Genomic DNA, 11,688 nt, shown 5'->3' on the forward strand with positions numbered 1-11,688 from the left:
GGGGATTCACAAATGCAATTAGCTCTGTGAGTTCATCAAAGAACAGAGGGTTACTCTTTGGTGGCCGATAGATAAACAAGATCAGAACAGGAGAAGCACCGCTAATTTTAAAAACAATACTCTCAAACGATAAAACAGAAGGAACAACAATTTCAGTTACAGAGACATCAGAACTGTAAACAACAGCAAGGCCACCGCCTTTTCCAGTTGCTCTGGATTTGTCAAGATATCTATATCCCGGTGGAGTACATAAATTAAGATTTAAAAAGTCATTCTGTTGGTGCCAAGTTTCAGAAATACAGAAGACATCAAGTTTTTTGTCCAAGATGATGTCATAGAGTAAATCAGACTTTTTGTTTAAAGAGCGTACATTGAGATGGGCAAACCTGATGGAACCAGGGCGTACTTTATCAGAGTATGTTGTAGACACTTGTTGTGGATAACATAAGTTCGCAGGGCAAACACCACGAGAGATGTTTTGTTTAATATCAGTACATGCGGGACGGGAACATAAGACCTTAATGTCAGTCCCTGTGATGTTAAAATTCCGCTGTGAACCCCTATGAACATATTTAGGTCGACGTAGAAGGTGAAGTGATCGTAAAGTTTCACGAACACGTATATTGAGCCCCAACTGGTGTTTCTGTGAAAGCAGTTCAGGCAGAGAGTACCTTATCATAGCGTGGTCCGGGAGTTCGAGGATCCGCTCTCCACAGAGCCCAGTCACTGGCAAAATACAGATGACAGCAGATAGCAGACAGATCCACATAGCAATGTCAAAATAAGGACAAAGATGTTGTGATGAGCCTAAGATCAGAGACTGCTACACAGGACACCGTTAGATCCAGCCTAAAATGTCCGAGTAAATCCAAAAGCGCAATAAAACAGATCTTCTGAAGCACGGTTACACGAGTGAGCGCACAGGAGTGAAAAATCCAGGCACAGCGCGAGTGTGTCCGATCCCAGTCAGGAATGTCATAGCACAACCAAAGGTTGGAATCCAACAATAGCGTATAATAATAAATAAATAAACAATGAAAAAAAAAAAAACAATTAAAATTGCAGAGTGGAGAAGCGGCAACCAAACATGCCAGCGTTCTCTCCACCGGAAGTGATGCAGGTAAAGTTTACATTTTAGACTACTTAGCTTCTTCAACACTGTACCACTAATATATTTTTATTATACTCGTAGGTGTTCTTCAAAGCTGGTCTGTTGGGTACTCTTGAGGAGATGAGAGATGAGAAACTAGCAACACTGGTTACCATGACTCAGGCTTTGTGTCGTGGATACGTCATGAGGAAAGAGTTTGTCAAAATGATGGAGAGGAGTGGAACAACAGTGGAACACAACTGTTTAGTACCAAATATTGATAATGACTGATTTACTGATTGCAATTTACACAGAGAATCAATTTATTCCATCAAATACAACATCCGCTCATTCATGAATGTGAAACATTGGCCATGGATGAAGCTGTACTTCAAGATCATGCCTCTTCTAAAGAGTGCAGAGACTGAGAAAGAAATGGCAGCAATGAAGGAGAATTATGAAAAAATGAAAGAAGATTTAACAAAGGCATTAGCTAAAAAGAAGGAGCTTGAGGAGAAAATGGTGTCACTTATTCAAGAGAAAAACGACCTTCAACTGCAAGTAACAGCTGTGAGTATTTCAGCTTTTACTGATCCTAATTTGGATCCTATAGCTATGAATGTTAGTCATTAACTTCATCCATGTGAATGAACAGGAATCTGAAAACCTCTCTGATGCTGATGTGAAGGGCTCATCAAAAGCAAGATACAACTTGAGGCCAAACTCAAAGAGACAAACGAGAGACTGGAGGATGAGGAGGAAATCAATGCTAAACTGACTGCCAAGAAGAGGAAACTGGAGGATGAATGCTCAGAGCTGAAGAAAGACATCAATGACCTGGAGCTCACCTTGGCAAAGGTGGAGAAGGAGAAACATGCAACAGAAAATAAAGTAAGTATTTTTTGGCATTGCCGCACTGCTGATTGATTGTGATTCAGGCTTCTGAGAATGAAACCAATATCCAATGCTTCCATTTAGGTGAAAACCCTAATGGATGAGAGCATCGCCAAGCTGACCAAAGAGAAGAAAGCCCTCCAAGAGGCACACCAGCAGACTCTTGATGACCTTCAGGCAGAGGAAGACAAAGTCAACACTCTGACTAAAGCTAAGACAAAGCTTGAGCAGCAAGTGGACGATGTAAGATGTTTGACATGAAAATAAGGACACAAATCAAAATGTATTATTTCTGAAGCTATCTAGCAGATTTTGAAGCTAGGATTTCTGTAAAAATAGCTTGACGGCTCACTGGAACAAGAGAAGAAGCTCCGTATGGACCTTGAGAGAGCCAAGAGAAAGCTTGAGGGTGATCTGAAACTGGCCCAAGAGTCCATAATGGACCTGGAGAATGACAAACAGCAATCAGATGAAAAGATCAAAAAGTGAGTGGATGTCAACCTACCCATGATTACACATTTGACAAAAAAAAAAGGTATTTTGCACATTTTACAAAACACTATTTTAAAAACAGGAAGGACTTTGAGATAAGTCAACTTCTCAGCAAGATTGAGGATGAACAGTCTTTGGGAGCACAGCTTCAGAAGAAGATTAAAGAACTTCAGGTAATGCTGACCTTAATTTTTCTATGTGTCAAAGTTGCTGGGAAAATCCACATTACAAATATCAAGATTTCCCCCTCAATTAGGCCCGTATTGAGGAGCTAGAAGAGGAAATAGAGGCAGAGCGAGCTGCTCGTGCTAAAGTGGAGAAGCAGAAAGCTGATCTCTCCAGGGAACTTGAAGAGATCAGCGAGAGGCTTGAGGAAGCTGGTGGTGCCACTGCTGCTCAGATTGAGATGAACAAGAAGCGTGAAGCTGAATTCCAGAAGTTGCGTCGTGATCTGGAGGAGTCCACCTTGCAGCATGAAGCTACAGCTGCAGCTCTCCGAAAGAAGCAGGCAGACAGTGTTGCTGAACTCGGAGAACAGATTGACAACCTTCAGCGGGTCAAGCAGAAGCTGGAGAAGGAGAAGAGTGAATACAAGATGGAGATTGATGACTTGACAAGCAACATGGAGGCTGTGGCTAAAGCAAAGGTAATGCCAACAGAGAATCATTAAATAAAAAAGCATCTTTACAAACATCTGTTTTATAACCCTTTACCTTTTTTAAGGCTTATTTAGAGAAGATGTGCCATACCCTGGAAAACCAGCTGAGTGAAATCAAGACCAAGAGTGATGAAAATGTTCGCTGAATGACATGAATGCACAACATGCAAGACTTCAGACTGAAAATGGTAAGGCATGGCAAATAAGGTACACACATAAAAACCTTTATTATTAAAAGAATGTCTATTATATTTCATAGTAATATTTCTAACATGATTTCAAGGTGAATTTAGCCGCCAACTGGAAGAGAAAGAAGCACTTGTTTCACAGCTAACTAGAGGAAAACAGGCTTATACACAGCAAATTGAAGAACTCAAAAGGCATATTGAGGAAGACGTCAAGGTAGAGTTATACAAAATTAAGTTAGTTTTGAAAATTAAGTTTCGATAATCTAAACTGCACATATTGAAATTTTGGAAACTCAAAATATGCTGCTTTACAGGCCAAGAATGCTCTGGCTCATGCGGTTCAGTCAGCCCGTCATGACTGTGACTTGCTCAGAGAGCAGTATGAGGAGGAGCAGGAGGCCAAAGCTGAACTCCAGCGTGGAATGTCTAAAGCCAACAGTGAGGTGACCCAATGGAGAGCCAAATATGAGACTGATGCCATCCAACGCACTGAAGAGCTTGAGGAATCCAAGTAAATACAGCAAAGAAAAAAGTCTTCAGGACCCTACATTTAATATCTCAAATAATAGTAAGATTTCATAATTTTAAACCACTTTCTTCAGGATAAAGCTTGCCCAGCGTCTGCAGGATGCTGAAGAATCCATTGAAGCTGTGAACTCCAAGTGTGCCTCTCTGGAAAAGACCAAACAGAGACTGCAGGGTGAAGTAGAGGACCTCATGATTGATGTTGAGAGGGCAAATTCATTGGCTGCCAACCTTGACAAGAAGCAGAGAAACTTTGACAAGGTGAGAATGATGTGGATAATCTTTAATCCTAAACCTTGATCCATGGACTTGGCAAATTAACAATGTATTTTTCTTCAGGTCCTAGCAGAGCAGAAACAGAAGTATGAGGAAAGCCAGGCTGAACTAGAAGGTGCTCAGAAAGAAGCTCGTTCCCTCAGCACTGAGCTTTTCAAAATGAAGAACTCCTATGAGGAAGCTCTTGACCACCTTGAGACCCTGAAGAATCTGCAACGTAAATAACACTTAAAAAAAAACAATTATTAAAAAGAGAAAAGCATTATAATGGTAAGTTTTCAATTCTGATTACAATTCTGCTTTTTAAACCCTGTAGAGGAGATTTCTGACCTCACTGAGCAGCTTGGAGAGACTGGAAAGAGCATTCATGAGTTAGAGAAAGCCAAGAAGACGGTGGAGTCTGAGAAATCAGAGATCCAGACCACACTTGAAGAAGCTGAGGTGCCATTCCTTTACTAAAATATTAACATGAAACTGTTGCTTAAATAATTTAAAACTAAAATATATAATATATAAATAAAATATGGAGTGATTCAAACCATATATGATTAAATTCTGCTATTTCTTCTAAATCACTCATAAATATGCTGCCATAAATTACAGAGGCAATATCATATTTTGACAATGACGTATGATAGATATATTTTGCCCTTTTCCTTTATAGGGCACACTGGAGCATGAAGAGTCCAAGATTCTTCGTGTGCAGCTGGAACTGAACCAGGTGAAAAGTGAGATTGACAGGAAGCTGGCTGAGAAGGATGAGGAGATAGAACAGATCAAGAGGAACAGCCAAAGAGTGATTGATTCCATGCAGAGCACTCTGGACTCTGAGGTCCGGAGCAGGAATGATGCCCTGAGAGTTAAAAAGAAGATGGAGGGAGATCTGAATGAGATAGAGATCCAGCTGAGTCATGCCAACCGCCAGGCTGCTGAGGCCCAGAAACAGCTCAGGAATGTCCAAGGCCAGCTCAAGCTATCTGTCTGTAGTATGAAGAATTGCTACACATATTAAATGTTTGATAATATGAAACATGAATTAACTGAGCATGACATGCAACTGACAAAGAAAGAACATTACCACAGGATGCCCAACTGCACCTTGATGAAGCTGTCAGAGGACAGGAGGACATGAAGGAGCAGGTGGCCATGGTGGAGCGCAGGAATGGCCTGATGCAAGCAGAGATTGAGGAGCTGAGAGCTGGCCTGGAGCAAACAGAGAGAGGCCGCAAAGTGGCGGAGCAAGAGCTGGTAGATGCCAGCGAGCGTGTGGGACTGCTGCACTCACAAGTACAGAAAAACTATACTTGAAGCATATTCAGATTACATGATAACAGAGTTTTAGTTAAATGTACTCTAAGCTACCTGCTTAAATCCCACAGAATACAAGTCTTATTAACACCAAGAAGAAGCTTGTGGCTGATCTGGTCCAGGTTCAAGGTGAGGTGGATGATGCAGTCCAGGAGGCTAGAAATGCAGAGGAGAAGGCCAAGAAGGCCATCACTGATGTGAGTGCTTACATTCTATTGCTCTATTCTAAATTAAACCGCTATTTGACTTTTTTTATCAGCATGTGCTAACAAAGGGAACCTTCATGCAAGACATTTCTGTCTATATTGGTTAGTTCATTTGATTTGGCTTATATTTCAGGCTGCCATGCTGGCTGAGGAGCTGAAGAAGGAGCAGGACACCGGTGCTCACCTGGAGAGGATGAAGAAGAACCTGGAGATGACTGTCAAAGACCTGCAGCACCGTCTGGATGAAGCTGAGAGTCTGGCCATGAAGGGTGGAAAGAAACAGCTCCAGAAACTGGAGTCCAGGGTAAATTACAAGTTAAATACATTACTAGATTATCTGGCTATAGTAGAGATTTGACAGATGACAACAATGACTTTCTACTGAAGGTGCGCGAGTTGGAGGCTGAAGTTGAAGCTGAACAGAGATGTGGTGCAGATACTGTGAAAGGAGTGCGCAAATATGAAAGGAGAGTGAAGGAGCTCACCAACCAGGTAAAACTACACAGGATTTAGAAACTTGCATTTCATTATAATTTACGTAGGTAAACTAAGACCATCAACAATACTTTTACCCAAAGACTGAGGAAGACAAGAAGGACGTGATCTGACTCCAGGATCTGGTAGACAAGCTGCAGCTGAAAGTGAAGGCCTACAAGCGCCAGGCTGAAGAAGCTGTAAGTCTAATGTCATGTCTTAATTGTGAGGTTTTTATAATTTCTAGACAATATATTCAGTGTTATGAGTGTAATCGTCTGAAAGGGTTTGGATGTCTGGTGTCATCCTAACAGGAGGAGCAGGCCAACACTCACCTGTCCAGGTACAGAAAGGTAACATATTAATGTCAAAATGAGACATTAAGGAGGCTTTCAAACTTTAGCATTGTTGGTTTACACCTAGGTTTGTTTGACATCAGAGTTTGCTTCATTTGGATAATATAAACAATGTTTCCTCAACTTGGGTACGCATCCGTGAACTGTACCAGAGTCCACCTAAAAAGTGTGGTCTGGGGTAAGGTTCATGCCAATAATTCATGCCAAAACTCCAATATGTTATATCAATACACTTTGTTGGCATCAGTGGAAGTGCATTAGCATGGTTTAAATCGTACTTATATGACCGCCATCAGTTCGTAGCAGTGAATGAAGATGTATCATATCGATCACAAGTGCAGTATGGAGTACCTCAAGGCTCAGTACTAGGGCCGCTACTCTTCACGCTTTATATGTTACCCTTGGGAGATATCATCAGGAAACATGGTGTTAGCTCTCACTGTTATGCTGATGATACTCAGCTCTATATTTCCTCGCAGCCCGGTGAAACACACCAATTTGAAAAACTAATGGAATGCATAGTCGATATAAAAAACTGGATGAAGAGTAATTTCTTACTGCTAAATTCAGAAAAAAACAGAGGTGTTAATCATAGGGCCTAAAAACCCTGCTTGTAATAACCTAGAACACTGTCTAAGACTTGATGGTTGCTCTGTCAATTCTTCGTCATCAGTTAGGAACCTAGGTGTGCTACTTGATCGCAATCTTTCCTTAGAAAGCCACGTTTCTAGCATTTGTAAAACTGCATTTTTCCATCTCAAAAATATATCTAAATTACGGCACTGATGTGAGTGCTTACATTCTATTGCTCTATTCTAAATTAAACCGCTATTTGACTTTTTTTATCAGCATGTGCTAACAAAGGGAACCTTCATGCAAGACATTTCTGTCTATATTGGTTAGTTCATTTGATTTGGCTTATATTTCAGGCTGCCATGCTGGCTGAGGAGCTGAAGAAGGAGCAGGACACCGGTGCTCACCTGGAGAGGATGAAGAAGAACCTGGAGATGACTGTCAAAGACCTGCAGCACCGTCTGGATGAAGCTGAGAGTCTGGCCATGAAGGGTGGAAAGAAACAGCTCCAGAAACTGGAGTCCAGGGTAAATTACAAGTTAAATACATTACTAGATTATCTGGCTAGTAATGTATGTTATATGTTACCCTTGGGAGATATCATCAGGAAACATGGTGTTAGCTCTCACTGTTATGCTGATGATACTCAGCTCTATATTTCCTCGCAGCCCGGTGAAACACACCAATTTGAAAAACTAATGGAATGCATAGTCGATATAAAAAACTGGATGAAGAGTAATTTCTTCAAAACATTTTGCATTATTGAGACACTGTTTTCCAAATGAATGTTGTTCAGTGCTTTGGCGCAATGTATTTTGTTTAAAGCACTATATAAATAAAGGTAAAAAAAAAAAAAAAAAAAGGTTATTGAAGCATTTGTACGACCATTGACACATATCTGTAATCTTTCTTTTCAAACTGGTAAATTTCCAAATAGCATGAAAACCGCAAAAGTCATCCCAATATACAAAACTGGGGACAGACACCATTTCACCAATTATAGGCCTGTTTCCCTACTACCACAGTTTTCTAAAATCTTAGAAAAACAGTTGGTTAACAGATTAGACAAATTTATTGACAAACACAAATTACTTGATGAAAGTCAATATGGATTTAGATCACAAAGATCTACTTCATTGGCAGTTTTGGAATTAATAGAAGAAATCACCAGTTCCATAGACCAAAAGAAATTTGTCTTTATCGATCTTAAAAAAGCATTTGACACAATAAATCATGAGATATTATTTAAGAAACTGGAGCGTTATGGGATCAGGGGTGTTGTTTTACAATGGATGAAAAGTTACTTAAGTAACAGGCAAAAATTTGTGAAAATAAGTGATTTTCAGTCATCATGCTTGGACATTGTTTGTGGTGTCCCCCAGGGGTCAGTACTGGGTCCTAAACTATTCATCTTATACATGAATGATATATGTAAGGTATCAAAAATACTGCAATATGTTCTGTTTGCTGGCGATACAAATATTTTGGGTATTGGGGAAAACTTGCAACAGCTTATGGAGGACATCACCTCAGAACTTATCAAAGTAAAGAAATGGTGTGACTTAAATAAACTGTCTTTGAATTTGGATAAAACTAAATTTATGTTGTTTGGGAAGTATAAAGGGAACAGCGATGTAAAAATGGTGATAAGATGGTATAAATATTTATAGAGTTACTGAAATTAAGTTTCTGGGGGTGATGATCGACCACAAGATCAGCTGGAAGCCACACATTCATCATGTTCAGTCTAAATTATCCAGAAGTATCTCCATTCTTGGTAAAGCCAAACAGTTCATGAATATAAAAGCATTACATATAATATACTTTTCATTAATTTTGCCTTATTTAAATTACTGCGTGGAAGCCTGGGGTAACACCTACAAATCCTCACTCCGACCGTTGTGCACACTCCAGAAAAGAGCCATCCGGATAATACACAAGGTAGGTTTTCAGGATCATACAAATGAGTTATTTAGAAATTCCTGCCTACTAAAATTTTCAGATCTGGTAGAATTTCGAACAGCTCAGTTAATGTTTAAAGCCAGGAACAAACAACTACCAGATAATATACAGAAACTTTTTACGGATAGGAAAGGGGGTTATGATTACAGGGGAAGGTGCAACCTCAGGATAGAGAGTGTCCGAACAACAATGAAGAGGATGTGCATTTCAGTCTGTGGTGTTAGGGTTTGGAATAAACTCTGTCAAGAACTTAAGCTATGTCCAAGCATGAGTTTGTTTAAAAAGAGATTTAGACTAATGATTTTTGTGAAGTATCGAGATGAAAGCTAGAGGTGAATTGAGGTCTTGTACGGTGTAGATAGAACTGTACATGTGAGTGGGACGAGATATATATATATATATTTTTATTTTTTTTGTAGATGTGTATGCATATGAATGTGTATGTGGGCATGGTAGGGGGATGTGAATAAGAAATTGAAGTCAAGGCGCTAGAATTTACTATAGGAATAATATTAGATTACTTTCTGTTGATATATGATTACATTTATTTTCTTTGATTTATTTGTTTATTATTATTATTTTGGAAACAGGATGATTATTGCAAATGCAAGTTTTGAATACTGGAGAAGGGGTAGGATTAAATAAGTTTTACTTCTTCCAACCCCTTTTCAGACATGTTAAAGAGTGTTAGTGTTTATTTGACGGTGTGCATATGTATGCGTTTGTGTATATATGTAAGCGTTTCTATATGCATGTTGGTATGTATATGTACCTGTATATGGGTATGTATGTATGCACGTAGGTGAGGGTATTTGTGGATATATACATATGGATATGAATGAGGGTTCCAAACAAATGTTTTTTGTAGAAAATAAGATAATTAAATATATTATAAATGATAAATATATTCTTATTAAACTACAAACATAAAATTATATAGATTTATTTTGTCCTCACATTCTTTCTTGTAACTCCTCCCTCTCAGTGACACAGCTGACTGAAAGTCTCATTATGCAGCTCATTATGCAGCTCATTATGCAGGCCTTTGTCTTCTCATGTGTAAATCACAATGATATTCATGATAGTTGACGCCTACTCACATATTACTGTGGTATATTAGTCTTAGAAAATTTTAATCAATATATTGTTTGTGAGTGAGTAAACAAGATGATTTTCACATAACTTAGAAAGAACAATTCTAGGCTACAAGCTCCAGTTCTCAAAAGTCCCGTTAAATCGCTGGTCTTATTCAAGCGATTTAACATTTTTAGATTTTCACTAACCACGCATAACATTTTTTCTTTTTTTTTTTTCAAAAACATAATCATGTACATACATGCTGCTTACATACTATTATAGCCCAGTTTGTGCTGATTAAAGTGATATTAGACTTTAATCATTTAGATATTTATAAGAAACTAAAAAAAAGCACAAATGTCAGGGCATGACAAAACTTCTCCAGGCCCCAAAAATACCCTTAGACTCCAGAGGGTTAAGTATTTAAGTATCACACAACTGTATGTGTTTTTGAGCATTTAAGTGCAAAAAGACAGAAAATATGGCTCAATTCAGCACTCGTAGCAGCCTAAAGCATTTTTTATGGTTCTATTTAAATATAATAAACTTGATACTTGTAAAATCTATATGATGAATAATATTTAAAATAACGTCCTTAGTCTTTCCTTCCTATGACTCGAATCCCTGAAACCAGAACGAAATACAACAGAATTCTGTATGCATAAAATATGCAGACATACAGCTATCTAAAACATTTTACAATATAAACATTGTAAAGGTAACATTGTAAAGGTAATATTGCTGTAATTCATAAGTAATCACCTGTCAAAAATGTGTGCTATTCCGTTATTGTGAACCGCTCTGTATCAGTCTGAAGAACTTTTACATGAGTTACAAGCATTTTCCAGTGGTTAGATCAGCACATTACAGTTCAGATGACATCAGTTTGCCGTGAAATTACCATACGCATAGTTTAATTACACAAAGGTGCTGTTCAAGCAAGTGTTACTTATTTTTCAGTAAGATACCATTGACATGTTTCAAAACAACGGTGAACTCTGAAATGTCAGTCATCCGCTTGCCAGTTTCAAGTCTCATCCTATATATTCACACTTCCATTCCATATATTCAGTCTTTCATTCAATATATTCAAACTTTTAGTCCATATATTCAGAATTCCATCCCATACAGTATATTCAAACTGTCATTACATATATTCTGACTTTAATGTAACATTTTCAGAGTTCCAATCATATATATTCATGCTTAAATTCAATCAATTCAAGTTTTATGCCATAAATTCCAATTTCCAATCCATATACTCAAACTTCATAATATAAATACCATTTCATGAACAGCATGCTATAAATATGTGTACTTGTCAGGTACACATATATGTGTGTGTGTGTGTGTGTGTGGCATGTTTATCAGTGATAAGAGCAATTTTTCATTCATTCATCTCAAGTATGAATTATCATATGACATAATATTTTAAATTTTGTGAAAGGGAAACTCAGCTCTAAAGGAATTAATGATTGTATATACAGGGAATGTTGACAGTATCACTGTCTTAGGATACAAATAATCATCCATCTATTGATCAATGGACTTTTAAGACACACATGAACAAATACACTTCTCTTTAAATACCAATGGTCTTTCTTTATTA

The 11,688-nt window shown here is 38.3% G+C and overlaps 1 pseudogene; it reads left to right on the forward strand.

Annotated features, from left to right (window-relative positions):
- LOC128026848 (myosin heavy chain, fast skeletal muscle-like) overlaps positions 1-11,688 on the forward strand; it is a 250,397-nt pseudogene that overhangs the window by 15,074 nt on the left and 223,635 nt on the right.

This window comes from Carassius gibelio, chromosome A14 (genome assembly GCF_023724105.1).
Source record: "Carassius gibelio isolate Cgi1373 ecotype wild population from Czech Republic chromosome A14, carGib1.2-hapl.c, whole genome shotgun sequence".
NCBI classification, from domain to species: Eukaryota; Metazoa; Chordata; class Actinopteri; order Cypriniformes; family Cyprinidae; genus Carassius; species Carassius gibelio.